Source organism: Chiloscyllium plagiosum, unplaced genomic scaffold, assembly GCF_037043375.1.
Source record: "Chiloscyllium plagiosum isolate Xiang-an unplaced genomic scaffold, Cpla_swu_hap1 HiC_scaffold_37, whole genome shotgun sequence".
NCBI lineage: Eukaryota > Metazoa > Chordata > Chondrichthyes > Orectolobiformes > Hemiscylliidae > Chiloscyllium > Chiloscyllium plagiosum.
The window spans coordinates 9,207,976-9,231,063 of record NW_028270175.1 but is presented as its reverse complement, the minus strand read 5'-3'; positions in this window follow the sequence as shown (position 1 = coordinate 9,231,063).

The following is a 23,088-nucleotide window of genomic DNA, read 5'->3' as shown; positions in this document are numbered from 1 at the left end:
ACTGTGCCAGCATCCCTGAGCCAAGATTATCTCCCTTGACTTGACTGAACACTTTTAACGACTACAACAAGCTTCCTTGTTGTGTCTGTGCTAAGCAGCAAGACAACACAGGTGTACAGTGAACCTGGCTGAGAGGCAAGGTGTAGCAGGGACATAGCAGGGATGATGTGAGTAACCAGATAGGCTCAGAATGAGTGAGCTCTACGAAAGCAATCAATGAACTTGGAGATGCAGCTTGGTCCAGTCCCTGAGCTGGGAGTGTGTCCCTGAGCACAAAGTGTCCTTGTGCAGCGTTACAATGAGAGTTACCGGGGCAGCCTGAGGTCAGAAGTCGATAAGTGGATCAGATAAGAACGTCAGAAGTGTCCTATAAGTGGATCAGAGACATGCCTGATGGTTCACAAAGGTTGGCACATTTCAGATGCCAGTGTCTGTGGACATGGTGTGTGTGTGTGTGTGGTCGGTTCCCTTGGAGCATGCCTTGATATATTTATGTCCGATGTCCAACATGGAGATCCTTTGGAGTGAGCTGAAGTTGCCAGGTACCCTGACCTCCACTCTGACTTCCACGTCGAGGATTTCTAGCATCTAGTTTTCTTGTGACAGATGACATGATAGCAAGCTGCAAATTAATGAGATGAGATCTGAAGTTAATAAGGTAGTTAACAAGCATAGACAACATGCTGCTGCCGAGGGAGAATCTCGCCTCGATCCCTACAATTTACTTAAAAGATACAGTGAGTAGCTTCTGAAGTTAAGATAGGTCTCGCAGATCTTCCCTTGTAATTTCGTCACATTTCACAACATAGCCCACATGGTTCAGGTCCTGACAGGATTTCACCCAGAATCTCCAGTCCAGCAGCTGGTGCTCTTTCCTGTTTGAGCTCCCTGCTGCTGCCAGTCTCCTTTGATTTGCAAGGTTTTTTTTGCAACGAGTTCAAGGTATGTCCAGTCAATTATATTCTAAATTAATGTTTCAGATAACACATTTTCATAACAATCTGGATTTCTTTATTGGCTGTGAAGCAGCTTGGAAAGTAATGAAGTGATGAGGCATGAAACGATCTGGCAAAGGGCTATATAAATGTAAGTTCTCTGTTTCTTTCAGATCTTAATGTGAGATAAGCAATCAGACAGGGCACTGCCAGCCTGGGACTTAACGAATAAGGCAGGGGGATAGTCCTGAGTATTGTCAACATACACAAGGAAGCTAACCCTAGGCACCCAAGGTGATATAATTGAAGGGAAATGTATAAATGAAGACGTAGAAAGCAGGAAGGAACCTTTAGAGGTGATATAACACATATGATACAACAGTAGGATTGAAACTGAGAGATTGCTTTCAAGTTTCATCGCTGCAAGTACACAAGAAGATATATTAGAAACTCAAACTTTACAGTCCAGAAAATCCAGGCAGGAACCTCAGCCATATGCATAAGTCATCTTTATAACATGTATTGGTATGCATAAAATATTACAACCAGAAAATTACTTTCAAATAAATTGCAAAAGTACAAACAGATCTGAGAAAGATTTGAGAGTAAAAAGTACCTTCAAAGCTCCTGTCAGAAAGAATACATTTACTGAGGAGAATAAATATTTGGAATAATAGGCAGGTACAATGCTCAGGACACAAGTACTTGAGATGTTCAAAATATATCTAGAAGCTAACATGGGCACCGTAGAGAACCCAACCTCAATGGGTCATAGAGTCACATGGCATGGAAACAGGCCCTTCAGTCTACGCCAGCTGTGTTCCCAAACAAAACGAGTCCCACCTGTCTATGTTTGGCTGCTATTCCTCCAAACCTTTCTTATGCATGTAAATCCAAATGTATTTTAAACGTAGCAACTGTATTTGCATCCATCACTTCCTGTGGCAGTTCATTCCACACAATAATCACTCTCTGTGAAAAAAGGTTGTCCCTCAGGTGCTTTTAAATCTTTCTCTTCTCACCTTAAAAATATGCCCCTAGCTTTGAACCCCCCCACCTTAGGGAAAAGACCTTTGCTACTCACCTCATCTACCTCCCTCACGATTTTATAAACATCTATAAGGTCACCCCTTAACCACCTCCACTCAAGTGAAAAAAGTCTCAGTATATCTAGCTTATCCCCATAATTCAAACCCTTCAGTCCTGGCAAATTCCTGCTAACCCTCTCCAGCTTAACAATATTCTTCCTATAACAGTACGACCAGAACTGCAGACATACTCCAGAAGAGACCTCACCAATGTCCTGTAGAGCCTCAATATGACTTCCCAACTCCTGTACCAAATGTCTGAGCAATGAAGGCAAGTGTGCTAAATGCCTTTTTAACCACCCTGTCTACCAGTAATGTGAATTTCAAAGAATTATGCACCTGAGCCCTAGGTCTCTGTTCTATAACACGACCCAGGGCCCTACCATTGATTGTATAAGTCTTGCCCTTGTTTATTTTACCAAAATGCAAGACCTCACATTTATCCAAATTAAACCCCATCTGCCACTCCTCAGCTCATCAACCCAATTGATTTTTGTTACCTTTTTCATTATCCACTTTACCACCAATTTTGCTGTCATCCGCAAAGTTACTAGCCATGCATCCTATATTCTCATATTTACATAAATAACAAACAAAAGTGAACCCAGTACTGATCCATGTGGAACACTGCTAGTCACAGGACTCCAGTATGAAAAACAACCCTCCACCACAACTCTCTGTCTCCTACCGTAAATAAATTTTGTATCCAATTGGCAAGCTCATTCTGAATCCCATGTGGACTTATCTTTACTATTTAGTCTATCTTATGGAATCTTAAAGGTTTCATTAAAATCCAAGTAAACAACTTCTGTGCCTCTTCCCTCATCAATCTCTTTGGTTACTTCCTCTGGGACTTTCTGACCATAATTTTACTTCTCGCCATACAATCTCACTTCCAAAAGAATACCCTGTGTTATTGATAACACTGTTGTTTAAACAGAGGCCAAATTGCAAACGTTTGCTAAAAGAATGGTAATGAGTTCTGGCAAAAAACTAAAAGAATGTGCATTTATATAGCATCTTTCACAACCTCAAGATGTCCATAAAGTGCTTTAAAGTCAATGACGTACTTAACTTGTATATAGTGTTGCCATTGGAAAATGGCACAAATAATTTGAACAGGAAGATCTCAAAAGCAGCAACCAAAGCAAATAATCTGTTTCAATGATGATGCATGAGGGATAAATATTGAGCCAGGTACTATGGAAAGCTTCCCTGATCTAACATGAACAATACCACAGGATCTATTATATCCATCTGTGAGGGACAAATAAGGCCCAAACTTATTGTCTCAACACAAAAAGAGCACCGCTGATATTGCAGCACTCCTTCAGTCATGTACTGGTGTGTTGGAGAGATATTTGAACATTCAAACTCATGGATTACAGGCAACTGCGATATTACTGAACCGAGACTAACACATTGGGTAAACCAATTTCTTCAAAAATCTGGGACTCATCTTAATGAGTTTGTCCCAGCATTAAATTCCGGAATGCAATGTATTTTTACTAAGACTGAACCACAGGCTAATGTATCTCACTAAAGTATGCTTACTAAACTATAATAATTAATGCAACTAGTCTTTGTAAATAAGGACTAGCCACACATTTTCATTTTAACACTTAAAAATAAGTTTTCAACTGTGAATCATATTACTTTTGAAAACTTCACTACCTTCACATAACAAATTCACGAATTCTGTTTGATACCTCCAACAAATATATTTTCCTGATTCATTGGAGGGGAAAAAACACAGCCCTGAATGATGTTGTTAAGATATTCCTGACCTGTCATGGGGTATAGATAGGTCCAATGTGAGCAATGTGCTCAATGGGGGTATATATAATGAACAGAAGTACAGAGCATTGAGCTTTAGTTGGAGGTATATAAGGAGTTGGGGCAGGGGGAGAAGGCATGTAGAGCAGGGGCAGACAAGGTAAAGGTTCCATAGTTCTACTCCCTGGTTAGAGAGAGGGACACTGCCAATAGGTTTTCAGATGAAGAGAAAATGAGGTCTGCAGATGCTGGAGATCAGAGATGGAAATGTGTTGCTGGAGAAGCGCAGCAGGTCAGGAAGGGCTAATGCCCGAAACGTCGATTCTCCTGTTCCCTAGATGCTGCCTGACCTGCTGCGCTTCTCCAACAACACATTTCCATTTCAGATGAAGGGTGAGTTTGAGAAGACTGGTGCTTCTAAAGAAGGGTCATTGGACTTCAAACGCTAACTCTGCTTTCCCTCCAATAGATGCTGCCAGACCTTCTGTTTTTGCACTTTCGTGGCAACCTCAGCTGGTGCAAGAATTGAATCCGGGCTGTTGGCATCATTCTGTGTTGCAGACCAGTCAACAGACCCCCAGTTGAGGTCGAGTGTTGTGGCGACAGCTAGGGCGATTTGAAGTCTGGAAGGCTGAGGAGTCGTGTGAGGTTGTGTCAGATATTTCTAGCATTTGGGAGATTCGGAGGGGTCTCTCCTGTGCACAAATTTTTTTTTTAAAACATCTATCTACCCAGTTTCATCAGGGAGAAAGGAGGGGAGGCAGCAGGAGTAAATTGGGTACAGATACGAATTTCTTTCGTTTCATTTGGATGTGAGCACAGGGCGTTTTTTCGTGTCATTGTCAGCGGGGTTTACCGAGCTGTGTTGCCAGAGAAACATGACTTTTACGCCAGGCTTCCAGTATCTGGCTGTCACCGTGGAGGTCACAGATCGATCCCGCCATAAACAAAATAACAAGCGGCTTCTGTGAAACCTTAAAGCGAAGTCCTATATTTTTTTCCCCCTCTGACGAGTGTATTCTCCCGTTTACCATCTGATAACAATTAACACCATGACGCATTTCCCTCTGTGGTTTCAATGGATCGTTTTGCAGAAGGGTTAGAGAAAACCTTCAGCCTGAGGAGCAGTCATTCCCCACCTCTGAGTCAGTTACAAAATCCCCTAAAGACTAGATACAGGCGTCTGAGCACAATCTGCATCTTTATATGTGCACTGGTGATTAAACTAAAACATTAAACTGGATGTTGCATTTGCAAACTGGCATCAATTTCCTCCATCTCCAGTCTTTTATTAAACAAAGAAAAACAGATTAATAGATTTTAAGGCTTTTGCAATCCCCTATCAAAAAAATCTGTAGACTCCAAAAATGAAGTAAGCAAGATAACTTTCGCAAACTCTTGCTTTGTTTCTTTTATGAATATAACAGACGGGGATGGAGCATTAAAAATCTTCTTTATAAAATGAGTCCAGTTATCAATCCCTCACCAGGGGGTCCAGCATTCTTAAACAGTCTGGGAATTATCACAGATGTGGTTTATAGCAGCCAAACGTTGTTAGTAGTTTCTTTAAGTTAAATGCGGAAATTTAAGGGTAGCATTTTTGATAAGTGAGCCTTATCAAAAAATATAACTACTAATAATCCCAGAGATTCGAAGGATCTGACAGATCACTCCCTGCTAATGTGTATGTGGGGTTTCTGTTCAACAAAGGAGTTTGCTAAGTACTTGACATGTCACACACGAAGTGTAACAGCGACCCCACCAGGGGAAACCTCACGCTGCAGCAATTTGACAATTTCTAAAGTTTCTAATTTGGAGATACCGCTGTTGGACTGGGGTGTACCCTTCATCAGGAGCGTCGCTCCGAAAGCTAGTGTGCTTCCAATTAAACCTGTTGGACTATAACCTGGTGTTGTGTGATTTTTAACTAAAGTTTCTAAGGTCTACAAACATATCTTCCAATGGAAGGAGCATGCTGGAGGGTGGGGTTTGTTAGCTTGGATGGCTGGTTTGTGATGCAGGCTTGTGGCAACAGCTTGACAAAAGTGAGGACTGCAGATGCTGGAAATCAGACCTAGATTAGAGTGGTGCTGGAAAAGCACAGCAGGTCAGGCAGCTTCCGAGGAGCAGGAAAATCGACGTTTCAAGCAAAAGCCCTTTATCGGGAATGAAGGCAGGGAGCCTTCAGGGTGGAGAGATAAATGGGAGGGGGTGGGGCTGGGGAGGAGGTAGCAAAGAGTACAATGGGTGGATGGGGGGGTGGGGGGTAGAATGAAGGTGATAGATCAGAGAGGAGGGTGGAGCGAATAGGTGGGAAGGAAGATTGGCAGGTAGGACAGGTCATGAGGGCAGTGCTGAGCTGGCAGGTTGGAACTGGGGTAAGGTGGGGGGAGGGGAAATGAGGAAACTGGTGAAGTTCACATTGATGCCCTGGGGTTGAAGTGTAGCGAGACGGAAAATGAGGCGTTCTTCCTCAGTTCTCACACTGGCTGAGGTTACCTTGAAGGATTCTCCTTCTCAATTTTCCCTCATCTGAGGCACAGTGACCTTAATCTGTCATCCCTTGTTTTTTCTACCTGTGGTCTGAAAGGATGGGGCTCAATTGGCTGGACAGCTGTTCAGGGACACCAACAGTGTCCAGCTGAGATTACCATGAAGAACTCTCCTTCTCAACCCCTCTGTGTTCAATTCTGGTCTCCCTGCTATAGGAAAGATATTGTTAAACTTCAAAAGGTGCAGAAAATATTTACAATGATTTGCTGGGGTTTGAGTTGTAGGGAGAGGCTGAAAAGGCTGGAGCTAGTTTCATTTAAAGTTGAAGAATCTCTAGAAGTTTATAAAATCATGAGGGGCATGGAAAGAGTGAATTGCCAAAGTCGTTTGGGTAGGGGAGCCCAAAACTAGATGGCATAGGTTTAAGGTGAGAGGGGAAAGATTTAAAAGGGACCTAAGGGTTAACTTTTTCACGCAGACCGTGGTGCGTGTATGGAATAAGCTGCCAGTGGAAGTGGTGGAAGCTGGTACAATAATAACATGTAAAAGGCAAATGGATGAGTACATGAAGAGAGGGATAGAGGGAAATGGGCCAAATGCTGGCAAATGGGACTAGATTAATTTAGGATATCTGATCAGCATGGACAGGTTGGACTGAAGGGTCTGCTATAAATGTGTATGACTGTCAGGTTATCTCTCTCATTAGAGCGAGAGAATGGAACAATGGCAACTTTATCGTTAACACAATGGGGAGAAAAGTAGTAAACTGAAGCTTCTCTAAAGGATTTCATAGATTATTCAGCGATCAAAACAATAAGTGTAGGAAATGCTCAGAAGATCAATCTTTGTGGAGAAAAACGTTTCAGGTATTTCATATTGATGACCTTTCATCAAACTGTTTTCATCAATCTGCCCCGGTTTCCAATGTAAATAACTGATATTTGTTAATCTATCGGATAGCTCAGTCTCTTCTCCTCCAGCTGCATGTATCCTTTGTCTTTTTTACCTATCCTGTCACCACTCCCTTTAGTCCTGTGTTGCCAATTCTTGTATTTAATCGCTGTTGTTCTCCACCCTATCATAGACATGGGGTTGCACTATTTTGGATTACTGAGTGGCATGGTGACTCATTGGTTAGCACTGCTGCCTCACAACTCTAGTGACCTGGGGTTCGATCTCAGTCTTGGGTGACAGTCTGTGTGAGGTTTGCACATTCTCCCCGTATCTGTGTGGATTTCCTCTGGGTGTTCTGGTTTCCTCCCACAGTCCAAGATGTGCAGGTTAGGTGGATTGGCCATGCTAAATTGTCTGTATGTAAACCTGATGCACACTTCGAAACTAGTGTCATCCCTATGATATATTGAAAACTCAACAGGTCCAACCACCGTCTCCACACCGCTTGAACCTCCACCACATTGACCATGCCCACACCGCTTGAACCTCCACCTCATTGACCATGTCCACTCTGCTCGAACCTCCACCCCATTGACCATGACCACTCTGCTCGAACCTCCACCCCACTGAACATGCCCACTCTGCTCAAACCTCCACCCCAATGGCCACGCTCACACCGCACGAACCTCCAGCACACTGACCATGACCACTCTGCTGGAACTTCCACCCGACTGGCTGTGTCCACTCCGCTCGGACCCGTCCAGCCCACTGACCATGCCCACTCTGCTCGGACCGTCCAGCCCACTGACCATGCCCACTCTGCTTGAACCTCCACCCCACAGACCATGCCCACTCTGCTCGAACCTCCACCCCACTGACCATGCCCAGTCTGTTCGGACCCTCCACCCCACTGACCATGCCCACTCTGCTTGAACCTCCACCCTATTGACCATGCCCAATCCACTCAAGCCCCCAGTACACTGGGCGTGCCCAATCCACTTGAGTGTCCAAGGATTCAGTGACATAATTTGAAATGATAGGGAGTTCTCTTAGTCTTCTGCTCAACAATAGTCCCTCAATCAATACCGATAAGAATGAAATTTCCCATGGAATCAGAGAATTGCTACAGCACAAAAGGAGATCACTTGGCCCATCACATCCATTCCAGCTCTCTGCAAGAATAATTCATCTTGTCCCACTTCCCCAGTCTTGCATGTTAATATGCTACTGCAAGGAGCGTAGTGTATACTTAATGGGGTTTCTGGACTTGGAGAAACTAAACTGAATTTGCTACACTCTACATAGTCATGGCTTTTGGCAATCTAAGGAAATGTGAGCAGACCTCCAAATCCTGAGGAATATTTGGAAATTAAATGGAAGGAAAGAAATGAACTGCCCAATGTGCCAAAATAGCCAATCTATCAATTCAACCCCAGCACCGTGATCTTAGTTGATGGCATATTATTCAACATCGCATGGTATGATTGCAAATCAATTGACTCAGGTCCTCACCATGGTGATCTGCATTGTTATTAGAATCAAACACCAAGGGGATGACTGTGTACAATAACCATTGAGGGTTATAGAGTAATCTAAATGAAAGTGGTTTTCTTCCAGTTCCCCAACAAGAACATCGGGTCTATCAAAATAACTGTTACTTAGAGTAATAACTAAGTAAGGAGAGTTTGGAATAGAAGGTACAACAATTTTAGTGGTTATCGTTGTTCAGTTTGATATACAGTTTGCATTAAGGTCATTAATACATAAAGGAGAGTACATATATATACCTTGACCAATGTACATAATGCATTTAGATCCCTCTGAATATTGTCAATCATAGAAACATAGAGACTAGGAGAGAAGTAGGCCACTCAGCCCTTTGAGTCTGTTCTACCGTTCAATATGATCATGGCTGATCATCCATCTCGAGGTCATATTTCTGCTTTCTCCCCATATTCCTTGATACTTTTAATGTCTAAAGTCTTATTAATCTCTTATCAATTAACAGCATGCTGTCCAGATGCCTGCATAGCTCAGTGTCATCTGCAAATTGGTTAAAACTCCCTGAGGATCCCTATTCCAAATCATATAAGAGCATCATAAATAACAGAGGGTCAAAAGAAATTGTGTAAACAACAGACACAGAAGAAGCTGCTGTCAGGAGGTTAATAGTAAAAGTGTTTGCTACTACATGCTGAGTAACAGTGGTCAAAGGGAATTAGAATAATAAAATCGAAAAGCACTCTGCCAGGGAATTGGTAACACCATAACACACAGGAGCAGGCATAGGTCATTCAGCCCATTGAGTCTTGGCTGCTATCCAGTGAGATCATAGCTGATCTGATAAACTTCACTTTTTTTTCATTGGAGCGTAGGAGGTTTAGGGAACCTTATAGAGGTTTATAAAATCAAGAAGGGTATAGATAAGGTGAATGGCAGGTGTCTTTTCTTTAAGATGGGGTATTTCAAGTCTAAGGAGCATATTTCTAAGGTGAGAGGAGAAAGGTTTCAAAAAGACGAGGGGCAATTTTTTTTTACACAGAGTGGTTCATGTGTGGAATGAACTTCCAGACGCAGTGATGAATGCAGGTACAGTTACAATGTTGAAAAGACATCTGGATAGGTACGAATAAGAAATGTTTGGTGGGATATGGGCCAAGTGCAGGCAGGTGGGACTAGTTTAGTTTGGGATTATGGTCGGCATGGACTGGTTGGACCGAAGGGTCTGTTTCCCTGCTGTAAGACTCCCGCCTTTTCCCCATAACCCTTGATATCATGATAAATCTGTCTCTCACAGCCTTGAATATACTGAATGATCAAGGCTGTCTCTCACAGCCCTCTGTGATAAAGAATTCTAGAGATTGACAATGCTTTGAGAAAAGAAATTCCTCATTATTTCTGTCTTAATTGGGTGACCGCTTTTTCTGAGATTATGCCCTCTGATCCTAGACTCCTGCACAGGGGGAACTAACCTCGAAGGGTCTACCCTGTCAAGCTTCCTAAAAATCTTATATGTTTCAATAAGGTCATCTCTCATTCTTCTAAATTCCAATGAGTACAGACTCAACCTCATCAATCTCCCCATGTGTGACAATCCCTCCATACCCAGTATCTTCTCTGGACTGCCTCCAGTGCCAGTCTATCACTCCTTAGATGAGGGAACCAAACTGTTCTTAGGACACTGACAGATCTCTCCCTACTTTGATTTTCACAACCAGTCACTATTGTCAGTCATTGCTTGCGTATATGATTAAATAGATCGACTAAGATTTCCAGGATAATCTTTACATTACAATGCACACTCTCTTAATAAGAAGAGTAATGTACTACTCTAATGTTGTCCATTAGGACTATGCTGGTTAGTTGAATGGGTCATGTCATTGGAGTAGGTGGCCACAGACCCAGGCTAATTCGCTGGGGAAATGAAATTTAAATTCAATTGTTAAATCTCTAATTAAAAGGTAGCCTTAGTGATGGTTACCATGATTGTTGTAAAAACCCATCTGGTTCACTAATGTCCTCTAAGGAAGGAAATGTGTAGGCTTTATCCAGTCTGGCCTACATGTGTCTCCAGAGCTGGAAATGTGTTGCTGGAAAAGCGCAGCAGGTCAGGCAGCATCAAGGGAACAGGAGAATCGACGTTTCGGGCATAAGCCCTTCTTCAGGAAGGGTTATGCCCAAAACGTCGATTCTCCTGTTCCCTGGATGCTGCCTGACCTGCTGCGCTTTTCCAGCAACACATTTCCAGCTCTGATCTCCAGCATCTGCAGACCTCACTTTCTCCTCCTACATGTGTCTCCAGACCAACAGCAGCGACTCTGAGCTATCCTCAGTTCAAGGTTAATTAGGCATGGGCAGTAAACACTTGGAACTTTGGCACTCTATTTGATCTCGAGTTGAACCTCCAGCCTGTCAGTCATCCTCTCTCCTCCTCTGCTGTTTCTGCACGTTTGCAGCTGAGCACTTCACCCATGCCTTTGGTGCCTGCAGACTCAGTCATTCCAGACCTGTCCTGGTTAGTCAGCCAGTAAAGGCCACATCCCATGAAAGACGATCAAAGTTGAGCATTAAACTGCCTTTTGTCTTTATGATGTTATTTTCAACAAGGAAGTATGGAATTCAAATGGAACGCTAGATTCTGAGTTGAACTTTAACTCAAAAGGTTTGAGAATTGGAAGGGAGGGAATTTCAATCACTCTGTGCAGCATTGTATTGTTCTTACATAGCACCTTTCATATCCTTAGGTTATAAGCAGTTGAACAATTTTGAAGGGTAATGTTGTATTATAGGGAAGTCAGGAACCAGTTTGTGCATTGCAAACTTGGACAAACAGTAATAAAATAGCATCCAGATAAACTGTTTCAATGATGTTGATTGAAGGGTAAATATTGGCAAGGATATTGAAGCAAACTCCCTTCTCTTCTTTGAAATTGTTGCCATGTGGTCTTTCATGTACGCCTCAGAGACCTTGGTTTGCAATCTTAACCTAGTCCTTCCCAAACTTTTTCCCACTGTGACCTCACTTCAAGGCTTAAAATTTGGCACGACCCTTCAGTAACAAAGTGGGGGGGGGGGGCAGGGGGATGGTATATCCTGCTGTGAGAGCAGGAGCCTGTTAGCCTGTTATAATGAGGGTACTGCTTTTAAAACTATTGTAACACAGTGGCCATTGCTCCCTCAATCTCAACACCAATGCTTTAGCTTGCATCGTTGACTTGGGTTCCTGAGCCCCACTTTGGGAAGCCCTGTCTTAACCAAAAGATCTCACCTTGGAAGGTAGCACGCCCTCTCAGTTTTGCACAAGATTATGATCACAATTTTTGTGCTCAAATGCAAGACTTCATGCTCTCAGACAGTTATAACATACAGCCATCATATTTCAAACATTTTTCACCCTTAGTACAGTGGTAGAATTCTTACTTCTGAGTTACTCAATCATACATTTTTGAATAGTCTGGCTCAATATAAATATAATCACTAGAAAATTTTTCTAACACTTTCATATCTGTTTGGAGCATGTCAGAATGACTCCTGAAGTCATTCTGAACTTCCCATTCCTAACGTCGGCAGGGCCAGGGCCCATGTTGTCCCTGGTCAAGGTCCTCACTCCCTGGGCCTTGATATCCACCCAAGCACTGAGGCCCCACTCCCACCCCTTCAAAAGCCCGTGGCCCTGGTTATTGAACCCTGATGTAACCCCATTCCTCGGCCCTTATTCTGACATGAGTCCAGAGTTTTTCCCTTCTCTATTTCAAATCCACCATCATTCACGGCCCGTTACATTTCATTACAGATGAAGTGACAGTGATGGTGGGGGTTGATGAGCCAGTAGCAGAGTAGGAACGTCACTAGTTGGGTATTAGAGAATCCCAGACTAATGTTCTAAGGTCATGGGTTTGAATCCCAACATAGCTGCTGGTTAGAACTTGAATTGCATTTTTTTAAAAAATAGTAAAATCAATAGTTTGAGACAAAAAAAAACTGCAGATGCGGCAATCCAAAGTAGACAAACAGGAGGCTGGAAGAACACAGCAAGCCAGGCAGCACCAGGAGGTGGAGAAGTCAATGTTTCAGATATTAACCCTTCTTCAGGACTGGATGTGGGGGTAGGGGAAGCTACAGAAAGAGAGAGAGGGCTTCTGGGGCGGGAGGGATGACTCTGGAAGGAAAGGTCAGTCTGGAAAAGGAACTGGAAAAGAAAAATCAGTTCCTGGAGGATAGTCAGTGGGGATAATTGCAACCTAATATTGCCCGGGAGGGCCCGGTCACATCCTCTGAATCGTCGGATGACATTCCGAGGATATCGACTCGAACTGGTAACTCGCAGTGGGGAAGGAGCTAACACCAGTGAAAAATACACGCTTCGTAGCTTCCGTGGGTCGCTTGCAGCCCTGTAGTCATAACGCAAAGGTTTGGGCTGAATTAGGGTGGGCCACCAACTACATTTAAGGGATATCCACCAACTGATCCAGGCTGCATGCCCTCAGGACAAGTGGCATCTCGTATCTGACGGGTCTGACTTAGCCGGTGCCACACAGCAACCAAGTCAAGATTATAGGAGAGATGGATGGACCCAGGGTACCCCTATTAAAGCAGATATAAAGGATCAGCAGGAGTCCTTTGGCAGATTTAAGGCCAAAATCCAGCGCGTTTTGGGGAAACCGCCCACCAATTGGGCAAAAATAACAAACACCAAACAACAGAAGGGGGAGGGTGCCTCTGAATGTGGGGAATGACTCTTTAGGGTCTACCAAGAATGCTCAGGGATTCCCCAGAGAGAACACTCTGACCGGCCATTCATTCAGGCTTTCAAGGATGGGTTGTCTGCTGTGCACCAGTCTGTCCTCAACACAGAGGGGTGTCGTTCTCTAAGGCTGTGATGCCCTGGTAGAATGGGCAACATGCATTCAGGAGGAAACCCTCACCCTGAGTGCGTAAAGCAGGAAAACCTAGGCACCGTCACAAAAACAAAATCCAGACCCACGTGTCACAATTGTGACAAAACGGGGCACTTTGTCCGGGATTGCAGAGGGAGGAAACAGAACAAACGGAAGCCCACTTGTGTACTGTGGCCAAAGGGGCCACTCTGAAGACACGTGTTGGGAAAAACACAACAAACCAAGAAACACCCAGAATACATCGGACTGATTTTCGGCAGCCCTCATGGGCATGGGTAATAATGAGGGAAGGATTTACATGTCTGCACTGGTAGGAGGCAGACAGTGTGAGATGCTAGTGGACACGGGAGCCTCCATATATCTATTAGTGACCTACCCCTGCGCACAACTAACAAAATGATTAATGTGAAGGGGATTAATGGACAACAAACCCCTGTGTGCTTGAGTGAGACCTCTCTCGTAGAAACCTCTATATCCTGATGTGATTTTATGTGTGTAAAAATAATGAAGGAACTATTATGGGAAATGAAGGAGCACAAAGTCCTTGCAGACTGTGGGAAGGTGAATTATTCTGGCGCTGTCCCGATGGGAAAAAGGAAAGAATGGGGACTTATGTGAGCCACATGAGCACTGTCCAAGTCACCTCCTCTGTGGGATGTGATTGGCAGCTCGAGGATAATGGCTTTGGGACCATTTGCGCCTCCATCCCAGGGGCATGGGCAGAGACTAAATTAGATACAGGCTTGATTAAAATCAACCCTGTAGTCGTGGAGGGTCCAGAACACAAGCCGCAACACCAATACCCCATAAACCTGAAGCCAGAAGGGCACTTATGGAAGTTGTGAAAGGATTAGTGGAGAGGGGAATTCACCAAGACACTACAAGCACTGCTAACTCCCCCACATTGCCGGTCAGTAAACCTGACGGAAGTTACTGTTCACAATCAATTATACGGCCCTAAACAGGGTCACTTCTAAATTACACCCTATAGTAGCAGTCCATCCACAATCTTAAATGGGCTCTCCCTGAACCACAAAATCTTTACTGATATTGCGAATGGATTCTGGTCTATCCACCTCCATCGTGACTCCCAAAATAAGTTTGCATTTACTGTTGGAGATAAACAGTATACCTGGACCAGACTTCTCAGGGATTCCATAATAATCCAGCCATGTAATAAGTGAGGTACTCAGGGAGATCGACCTGCCCCATGGCAGTATGATACTCCAATATGTCGATGACATCCTCCTGGCTTCTGAGTCCAAACCAAAACTTCAGGAGGTGCTATACTTAGTCCTGAAGCACTTGCAGGACAGAGGGCTAAAAGCCAGCCTGAAGAAAGCCCAAATTAGGAAAACTAGAGTTCTTTACTTGGGACATTTAATTTCCCAAAGCACAAAAGAAATGCCTGCAGACAGGAAGATAGCTATACAACAGATGCCATGGCCTGTGACAGTCCGTGGTGTGAGAAAGGTCTTGGGTTTGTTTAATTACTGCAGTAAGTTTATCCCTGAATTTGCCAAAGTTGTCGAGCCCATACAACGATTGGTAAAAGGGGGGAAACCTGCAACGGACCTTGGTGACTGGGGACCAGAGCAAGACGACTCCTATACAAAACTGAAAACAGAGTTAATGTCAGCATCAGGACTGGGATTACCAGATGCTAGTAAAGACGTCCACATTTACTGCAACAAAGAGAAAGGCTTTTACTTGGCAGTAGTAACCCAGCTTCATGGCGATAAACAGCGACCTACAGGGTACTACTCTATGGCTGAGGGTTTCTGTAGTGAATGGCTTGCCCAGATGTATAGCTGCTTTAAACTGTGCAACGTGGGCATTGAGCATCAGCGAACCTATTGTGATGACAGGGAATTTGGTTTTGCATACCAAACACACCCTTCTAGAAATGTTTAATATGGGAAAATTACCCACAGTTTCTTACATGAGAAGACCAAAATGGGAAGCTGTTCTTTTGCCAGCAACTAAATCCATTACCATTGTACTTGATACCTGGGAAAACCCAACAGAAGGGATGTTAGGCGATGGTGAGCCATATGTGTGTGGGAATGTGGACGATGAAGTAGAGGAGACTGGAATAAAGGATGTACCAGATGAAATGACTCGCAGAAATATGTAGTTTGCCATGAACAGGATGGGCAGCAGTGAATATGGAACTACGAGATGTCCAAGCGGAGAGAATAGAGGGAGGCCTGTCAACCTAGGTGGTGGAGTTAGTGGCCCTCACCCAAGCCTTCATGGAGGCAACAGGGAAGAGAGTTAACATTTACACTGATAATACATATGCATTCGGGATTGTCCACGATTACATGACTGTTTGGGGAAGTCGGGGATTTGTCACCACAGGGGGCACCCTGTCAAGAATGGGCAGATAACAAAGACCTTACTGGAGGCCAGTGAGCTCCCATCGGAGGCTGCAGTGTTAATGGTCAAAGCCCATCAGAGGGAACCAAATAAACAGAATCCCGAGTGGCACATTTTTAAGGGGAACCAGGCTGCTTACAAAGCTGCTCAATCAGCTCTAGAGACAGAAGACATCCATCCTGTCTGTCACCATTGCTGAGGATGGCCCCACCATAAGCATTGGCCAAATTCACGCTGGCACCCCTGAGGGTGAATGCGCCAGGTGGAAGGAGCAGGGGGCCACGCCAGACGAGAAAGGTGTCTGGAGATTGAATGACAAGGTCCTGGCCCCTATGTGCATCCAGCAGATTCTTATGCAGTTACACCGTGGCATTTCCCATGTGGGGCATGATGCTATGATGACCAGCATCGGGAAGGAATAGTGGTGGAAAGGCATGGGCAGAGATATAGCTTGATTCTGTCACCACTGTGTGACATGTACCCAGCACAATCCAGTCAGGCCCATTAAAATTAGAATGGGGCATCAGTCAAGACCAAAGGGGCCCTGGGAGCATGTCCAGATAGACTTTATGGGATAGACTTTATGGGTGGAGCGAATGAACAGAACTCTTAAAACCTGCGTTGCTAAGGCCATGCAGGACTCTGACAAACGCTGGATTGAGGTCCTGCTTGCTATACTCATGTGACTCTGGTCCACCACAAGCCAGTCAACTGGTTTGACCCCTTATGAGTTGATGATGACAGGTCGGGCAATGCAACTGCCTGAGTCTATCATCTCGACGGGTTCCGATGTTGGCCCTCTCTGCGATAGTATACATCGCTATGTTCTCGAACTGAGCACCCAGGTGAAGGAGATGAGGAAGACAGTTAGGGACAAACAGGAGGGGTGGGATGAGCAGAGGATTGTCTGGAGGTCCCATCAGTGGGTAGTAAGGTTATAGTCAAGACTCTACCCGCTAAACCAGGCTTCGCCCCTAAATGGAATGGTCCCTATGAGGTTATCATTAGCAGTGACATGTGTGCTTGTATTGACATGCGAGGGAAGGGGATCTAGAAACTCTGGTCACAACTGAAGAAATATACAGACACTGGTTGATGATCCTCACCCTCTGCTTTCTTTTCAGACTGACTCCTCTCGAGGCCTGCTGACGTTGTTTGTGTGTGCGTGGTTGTTGCGAACACATCAAGAGCGTAGGCTGTTGTGTGTGGGCGGTATAGCCTTTGGATCATTGTATAACTCTGTTTGGTAAGCTCTGGGATGCTTGCTTATTTTTCCCTTCGCCCTTTGCCTAGTAGCCACTTGGGGGGGTGGGGGGAGGAGCACCGAAGGAATTGTGCCAACCTAGGTACCGTTCACTTGAGTAAGCGCAGGTTACATGTCAATACTAACCTATATATGTCCTATCTGCACGTACAGCAGAATAACATCTCGAAATGCTGAGTTTGTAGTCAAATCCCTGCACACTCTCGTGGGGGGATTCCCCTGAGACCCATTCCGTTTAATAAATCAGAAACGACGGAATGGTGGTTGGACCAGGACCAATCCTCACAATTATCCATTTGGAAGGGGCTAGGTCTGACAGAGACTCTCCCGAGTCATTCATGCGAGGCCCTGACCAGACCATTTCTGCTGCCAATGATGAGGTCACCAGGGAGACCACGGGTTATAACATTCAAAACGATAAACGTTGTATACCTTCCACATATACCCCTGGCTCTGTCCCTCACAAACACCACAGGTGAAGGAACACCCCCGGAAACTATTTGTTTTAAATGGAATCACACATCAGGGTGGAATGCCGGGACCAATGAATGTTCCCGTTCCCTGCTCCTTACCCCATCTGTCTACCGACGTTACTTTCTGGAAATATTCTGAGCGTTGAGGTTGTCATCATGATACAGGTAAACCGTTCAAAACCATTTAGACTGTAATTCAGACTGATTACTTCATCACTTACAATGGTATTTACTTTGTCTGTGGTCTCAAGGCCTACCCTTGGCTCCCTCCAAATTGGAGGAGAAAGTGAGGACTGCAGATGCTGGAGATCAGAGCTGAACAATGTGTTGCTGGAAAAGCGCAGCAGGTCAGGCAGCATCCAAGGAGCAGGAGAATCAACGTTTCGGGCATGAGACCTTCTTCAGGGCTGAGGAGAGTGTGCCAAGCAGGCTAAGATAAAAGGTAGGGAGGAGGGACTTGGGGGAGGGGCATTGGAAATGCGATAGGTGGAAGGAGGTTAAGGTGAGGGTGATAGGCCGGAGTGGGGGTAGGGGCGGAGAGGTCAGGAAGAAGATTGCAGGTTAGGAAGGTGGTGCTGAGTTCAAGGGTTGGGACTGAGACAAGGTGGGGGGGAGGGGAAATGAGGAAACTGGAGAAATCTGAGTTCATCCCTTGTGGTTGGAGGGTTCCTAGGCGGAAGATGAGGCGCTCTTCCTCCAGTCGTCTTGTTGCTATGGTCTGGCGATGGAGGAGTCCAAGCCAAAGGAGGAGCCATGGGCACTCACATGGGCCCCAGCTATGCCTGCCTCTTAATAGGATATGTGGGACAGTCCATCTTCCGCAGCTACACTGGCACCACCCCCCACCTTTTCCTCCGCTACATCAATGACTGTATCGGCGCTGCCTCGTACTCCCATGAAGAGGTTGAACAGTTCATCCACTTTACCAACACCTTCCACCCCGACCTCAAATTTACCTGGACCGTCTCAGACCCCTCCCTCCCCTTCCTAGACCTCTCCATTTCTCTCGGGCGACCGAATCAACACGGGCATTTACTATAAAATGGCCGACTCCCACAGCTACCTAGACTACACCTCCTCCCACCCTGCCCCCTGTAAAAACACCATCCCATATTCCCAATTTCTTCATCTCCACCGCATCTGCTCCCAGGAGGACCTGTTCCAATACCGAACAACCCAGATGGCCTTCTTCTTCAAAGACCGCAATTTCCCCCCAGACATAATCGACGATGCTCTCCACCGCATCTCCTCCACTTCCCACTCCTCTGCCCTTGAGCCCTGCCCCTCCAATCGCCACCAGGACATAACCCCACTGGTCCTCACCTACCACCCCACCAACCTCCATATACATCATATCATCCGTCGTCATTTCCGCCACCTCCAAACAGACCCCACCACCAAGGATATATTTCCTTCCCCTCCCCTATCAGCGTTCCAAAAAGACCACTCCCTCCGTGACTCCCTTGTCAGGTCCACATCCCCCACCAACCCAACCTCCACTCCCGGCACCTTCCCCTGCAACCGCAAGAAATGCAAAACCTGCGCCCATACCTACCCCCTTACTTCCCTCCAAGGCCCCAAGGGATCCTTCCATATCCACCACAAATTCACCTGCACCTCCACACACATCATTTATTGCATCCGCTGCACCCGATGTGGCCTCCTCTATATTGGGGAGACAGGCCACCTACTTGCGGAATGTTTCAGAGAACACCTCTGGGACACCTGGACCAACCAACCCAACCACCCCTTGGCTCAACACTTCAACTCCCCCTCCCACTCCACCAAGGACATGCAGGTCCTTGGACTCCTCTATCGCCAGATCATAGCAAGACGACGACTGGAGGAAGAGCGCCTCATCTTCTGCCTAGGAACCCTCCAACCACAAGGGATGAACTCAGATTTCTTCAGTTTCCTCATTTCCCCTCCCCCCACCTTGTCTCAATCCCAACCTCGAACTCAGCACCACCTTCCTAACCTGCAATCTTCTTCCTGACCTCTCCGCCCCCACCCCCACTCTGGCCTATCACCCTTACCTTAACCTCCTTCCACATATTGCATTTCCAATGCCCCTTCCCCAAGTCCCTCCTCCCTACCTTTTATCTTAGCCTGCTTGGCACACTCTCCTCATTCCTGAAGAAGGTCTTATGCCCAAAACGTCGATTCTCCTGCTCCTTGGATGCTGCTTGACCTGCTGCGCTTTTCCAGCAACACATTTTCAGCTCCCTCCAAATTGGTCTGGATCTTGCTACGTTGTCTATGTGGTTCCTTTTGTTCGCCATTACAGTTCCCTCCGCCTTCACCCCAACACACACCAACTTCGATGCAAATGATCCATCAATGAGACTAAGCGATTCTTTATGATCACCTTCCCCGCCTATGGGACTGCTAAGGCTGCTGGGGAACTGATCAATATGGCCTCAACGTTGGGAAGGCTGGCTAATGAGGCTGCCAATGGCTCTGCAGCAGTTAGCACGGCCATCTCTGAGGTGTTGGCTGAGGTCATTGCCACCCGTAATGTTGCATTACAGAACCATTTGGCCCTTGGCTATTTGCTAGTGGCACAAGGTGGCACCTGTGCTGTTATTGGCCCCGAGTGCGGCACATACACTCCAGAAACCTCAGACAATATAACTAACTTAGCGGATCACATCTGCCTAAAGGCTGATAAGATCCAACAGGAAGGGAAACAGTTCCATGATTATAATCCCCCAGGATGGCTAGGATGGCTACAAGGTGGATCTTGGGGCTCATACCTTTTACATGCCTTCATCATGTTCAATATTATTGCCATCGCTTGTTGCATTGTTATGGCTGTCCTTAACTCATATTGTAAAGTTTTGGCAGCGAGAATTATGCCGGGTGCTAGCCTCCACGTTGAGTCGCCTGGGAGTCACCCCTTTCTGTCCCCGCTGATGATTACTGGACGTAGGTGGTCTGTTTGTCATGCTCCTGCATGTCTTGGACCTCAAGGGGGGACTGAAGACAGAAATTAACTAAAGAAGATATACTTACAGAATACAACGTCATTGCACGCCATTCCCAGAACCTGCGATCCCTGCGTGCATATAAGCAGAACACACAAGAAACCGCCTTTCGTGGGCTTTTGTTGTACTCGTCATCCAGACTATAAAAACTGCTGCACCTGTTGTTTAGGGAGAGACAGCATGGCCAAGTCCCGCAGTTCGCGGAGCATCACACTGCCCCTCCCAAAAGCTTTTGATTTTTAAAATTTGACTTCTAATTTTGATCGACTTGCTTCTAAATTTGAGTTTCATTAATTTTACTACAACACAGTTATTCAAGAAAAGTTACAATTATCTATTTGCAAATAATTGTGCTTTACAATTAGGATTTTAGGTTTTAAGCCTCTGAGTTTTCACCAGCAGTGAAACAGTTAACAAGTTGGGAGATTTTTATTACACAGATGGTTTTCATCCAAATGCAGCATTTTTATTTGGACTTGGCCGGGGAGTTTTCATTCACTTCTGTCTTGACAAAGGAGGTGGGTGTGGGTGACTGTGGCCATCCATCACTCCCGCTGCAGAATTGGATTAGAATGTTGACAGTACAACATCCTGACTCTATGAGGTACTGCCCTCATGTAATCTGACACAGCAATAAATCTGCACTATAAATTGGGATAAGATTAGACAGGAATGCGAGGTGAGAAGGAGGAACTCTCACATGGCAAACATAATGTGCGTATGTGTCTCTTGCTTTCTCTCTGCAGCCTGAAGAAATAGCTTTGCCTATTCAAGGCCAACACAGTTTCAATAAGGTGGGTGCCACCATCTGCTTGTGTGGGGGTTATGATGATTTTAGCATCTGTTTGGGATTGGGAAATGTCTCGTTAATGTGTCAATGCCTCTTTGATGCCTGCAGACGGGTATTTCTTTGTCCTCTTCCACACACTAATTCATATTTTGTTTCAAGTTTGAATCACTGAAAGGTAAGGAAGTATTTGCATTTATGTAGCGCTGGTCACAATTTCATAGAAACATAGAAAATAGGAACAAGAGTAGGCCTTTGAGACTCGTCCATAATTCAATATGATCATGGCTGATCACCCAGCTCAGTCCTCTGTTCCTGCTTTCTTCCCATACCTTTGATCTCTTTAGCCCTGAGCACTACATCTAACTCTATTTTAGAAACACTCATTGCTTTAGCCTCAACCACCTCCCTTGGTTGAGAAGTCCATAGGCTTACCACTTTCTGGGTGAAGAGATTTCTCCTCATCTCAGCCCTAAATGGTCTACCCTTGTATCCTTGGATTGTGACCCTCAGTACTTGAGATTATCCCAAAGCATTTTATACTAGTGAAAATATTTTGTGTTGAGCTGCTGTTGGAATGTAGGAAAAGCAACAGCAAAAATTACAAACAGCAAGGAACTCAATGACCATCTAATCTGATTTCATAATGTTGTCTGAAAGTTAAATATTGACCAGGAAACAAGGGAAAGATCCCCCCCCCATTCATCTTTGAAATAATGCCATGTCATTATTACGTCCACATGAGAGGCCAGACAGGGCCTCAGCTTAGCATCACGTCTGAAAGATAGGGCACCACCAGTCCTGTACACACAGCCAAGCCTCTGGGACAGGGTCTAAACTGCAACCTTTCAGCACAAAGGTAAGGGACATCCCACCGAACCACAGTTGACTGGGCACTCCCTCAATTGAGACACAGGAGGTATCAACTCTACCTCTGAGCCAGAAGGTTCAAACCCAATCCTGGGATCTGATGATTCAGGAAGGTACTTCCAGCAAGCCTATGGCAGGCAGTAAGAATAAGAGAATCTCCTGATCAGCCAGAACTGTGTGAAATGCTACAGCACAACAGCCTCCATCTGAGAGAAAAAAAACTTGTAGGTTTTTCTTTTTTCCTCATTGACATGATGAGAGTGTCATTGCCTAGGCATTTATTGCCCATCCCTAATTGCCCAAAGGTCAGTTAAGGGTCAACTGCATTGTTGCGGGTCTGGAGTCACATGTAAGCCAGACCAGCTAAGGATGGCAGTTCCTTCCCATTAGTGAACCAGATGGTTTTGTTTCCCAACAATTGGCAACAGTTTCATGGTCATCATTAGTCTCTTCACACAGCCAGTGTGAATCAGAGCAGGGACTCCAGGTTCAATCCCTGGTCCAGTCTGGGTGGATTCAAGACCTGCTCCCTGTCCTATCCAGAATGGGTGTTATGGGGTCGACCTGCTTTTTGGTAAAGAACAGTAGAGGAAGGTGGAGGTGTGTTTTATCAACCAGCCTATCTCTAGCATTGTTGTTGTTGCAATGTTTTCTTGAAGAACAATATTTCAATCCCACACTGCAAGAATTGGATTGTAGAGGTCTATAACAAGCTTGATTCAATCCTTCACAATGCCGCTC